The sequence below is a fragment of the Balaenoptera musculus genome, chromosome 9, assembly GCF_009873245.2.
Source record: "Balaenoptera musculus isolate JJ_BM4_2016_0621 chromosome 9, mBalMus1.pri.v3, whole genome shotgun sequence".
NCBI lineage: Eukaryota > Metazoa > Chordata > Mammalia > Artiodactyla > Balaenopteridae > Balaenoptera > Balaenoptera musculus.
This window is the reverse complement of record NC_045793.1, coordinates 107,284,632-107,288,026: the sequence shown is the minus strand read 5'-3', so window position 1 is coordinate 107,288,026 and position 3,395 is coordinate 107,284,632.

The window sequence follows — 3,395 nt, the reverse complement described above, 5'->3', positions numbered from 1 at the left end:
CAAGGATGCAAGGATTCTTCAATATACGCAAATCAATCAATGTGATACACCATATTAGCAAAGTGAAGAATGAAAACCATATGATCATCTCAATAGATGCAGAAAAAGCTTTTGACAAAATTCAACACCCATTTATGATAAGAACTCTCCAGAAAGTGGGCATAGAGGGAACCTACCTCAACGTAATAAAGGCGATATACAACAAGCCCACAGCAAACATCATTCTCAATGGTGAAAAACTGAAAGCACTTCCTCTAATATCAGGAACAAGACAAGGATGTCCACTCTCACCCCTATTATTCAACATAGTTTTGGAAGTTCTAGCCACAGCAATCAGAGAAGAAAAAGAAATAAAAGGAATACAAATTGGAAAAGAAGAAGTAAAACTGTCACTATTTGCAGATGACATGATGCTATACATAGAGAATCCTAAAGATGCCACCAGAAAAGTACTAGAGCTAATCAATGAATTTGGTAAAGTTGCAGGATACAAAAGTAATGCACAGAAATCTCTTGCATTCCTATACACTAATGATGAAAAATCTGAAAGGGAAATTAAGGAAACACTCCCATTTACCACTGCAACAAAAAGAATAAAATACCTAGGAATAAACCTACCTAGGGAGACAAAAGACCTGTATGCAGAAAACTATAAGACACTGATGAAAGAAATTAAAGATGATACCAACAGATGGAGAGATATGCCATGTTCTTGCACTGGAAGAATCAATATTGTGAAAATGACTATACTACCCAAAGCAGTCTACAGATTCAATGAAATCCCTTTGAAATTACCAATGACACTTTTTGCGGAACTAGAACAAAAAATCTTAAAATTTGTATGGAGACGCAAAAGACCCCGAATAACCAAAGCAGTCTTGAGGGAAAAAAACGGAGCTGGAGGAATCAGACTCCTTGAGTTTAGACTATACTACAAAGCTACAGTAATCATAACAATATGGTACTGGCACAAAAACAGAAACATAGATCTATGGAGCAAGATAGAAAGCCCAGAGATAAAGCCACGCACCTATGGTCACCTAATCTATGACAAAGGAGGCAAGAATATACAATGGAGAAAAGACAGCCTCTTCAACAAGTGATGCTGGGAAAACTGGACAGCTACATGTAAAAGAATGAAATTAGAACGCTCCCTAACACCATACACAAAAATAAACTCAAAATGGATTTGAGACCTAAATGTAAGACTGGACACTATAAAACTCTTAGAGGAAAACATAGGAAGAACACTCTTTGACATAAATCACAGCAAGATCTTTTTTGATCCACCTTCTAGAGTAATGGAAATAAAAACAAAAATAAACAAATGGGACCTAATGAAACTTCAAAGCTTTTGCACAGCAAAGAAAACCATAAACAAGACGAAAAGACAACCCTCAGAATAGGAGAAAATATTTGCAAACGAATCAACGGACAAAGGATTAATCTCCAAAAGATATAAATAGCTCATGCAGCTCAATATCAAAAAAAAAAAAAAACCCAATCCAAAAATGGGCAGAAGATCTAAATAGACATTTCTCCAAAGAAGACATACAGATGGCCAAGAAGCACATGAAAAGCTGCTCAACATCACTAATTATTAGAGAAATGCAAATCAAAACTACTATGAGCTATCCCCTCACACCACTTAGAATGGGCATCAACAGAAAATCTACAAATAACAAATGCTGGAGAGGGTGTGGAGAAAAGGGAACCCTCGTGAACTGTTGGTGGGAATGTAAATTGATACAGCCACTATGGATAACACTATGAAGGTTCCTTTAAAAACTAAAAATAGAATTACCATATGATTCAGCAATCCCACTACTGGGCATATACGCAGAGAAAACCATAATTCAAGAAGACACATGCACCCCAATGTTCATTGCAGCACTATTTACAATAGCCAGGTCAGGGAAGCAACCTAAATGCCCATCGACAGAGGAATGGATCAAGAAAATGTGGTACATATATACAATGGAATATTACTCAGCCATAAAAAGGAACGAAATTGGGTCATTTGTTGAGACGTGGATGGATCTAGAGACTGTCATACAGAGTGAAGTAAGTCAGTAAGAGAAAAGCAAATATCGTATATTAACGCATATATGTGGAACCTAGAAAAATGGTACAGATGAACTGGTTTGCAGGGCAGAAGTTGAGACACTGATGTAGAGAACAAACGTATGGACACCAAGGGCGGAAAGCGGCAGGGTGGTGGGGTGGTGGTGTGATGAATTGGGCGATTGGGATTGACATGTATACACTGATGTGTATGAAATGGATGACTAATAGGAACCTGCTGTATAAAAAAATAATTAATATTAAAAAAAAAAGAAATAGGCAAAGCCAATCTTTGTTGTTAGCGTTTAAGATCGTAGTTACCTATGAAGGACTTGTGAATGAAAGTGGGAAAGAGGAGGTGTTTTAGAGTGCTGGTAGTAACATAGTGAGTTCAATTTGTATAAAACTGTCAAGCTGTTCACTCAAGTTTGTGCACCTTTTGCTTGTATGTTGTGTGTCAATAAAAAGTTCACACACACACACAAAATAATAATAATAATAAAATAAAAAATAATAAAATTAAAAAAATAAATAAATGGAAAAGAAGAGAGCAACCAAACCAATAAACAAATCCACCGATGATAACAAGCACTAAAATCTAAACCCAGATAAACATAAAATTCAGAAAAAAATCAGTCGCAGACAACAAACCCCAAGTCTACAGTTGCTCCCAAAGTCCACCACCTCAATTTTGGGAACATTCATTGTCTATTCAGGTATTCCACAGATGCAGAGTACGTCAAGTTGATTGTGGGGATTTAATCCACTGTTCCTGAGGCTGCACGGAAAAATTTCCCTTTCTTTTGTTTGTTCACACAGCTCCTGGGGTTCAGTTTTGGTTTTGGTCCCACCTCTGCATGTAGGTCACCCTTAGGCATCTGTTCCTCACTCAGACAGGAGGGTGTTAAAGCAGCAGCTGATTAGGGCTCTCTTGCTCTCTCAGGTCGGGGAGAGGGAGGGGTACGGTAGTCATAATTGGAATGCGGTGTGAGCCTGCGGTGGCAGAGGCCAACATGACATTGCAACAGCCTGAGGTGCACCGTGTGTTCTCCCAGGGAAGCTGTCGCTGGATCACAGGTCCCTGGCTGTGGCGGGCTGCACAGGCTCCTGGGAGGGGAGGTGTGGACAGTGACCTGTGCTCGCACACAGGCTTCTTGGTGGCAGCAGCAGCAGCCTTAGCGTCTCATGCCCGTCTCTGGGGTCCGAGCTGATAGCCGCGGCTCGCGCCCGTCTCTGGAGCTCCTTTAGGTGGTGCTCTGAATCCCCTCTCCTTGCACACCCCGAAACAATGGTCTCTTGCCTCTTCGGCAGCTCCAGCCTTTCCCGGACTC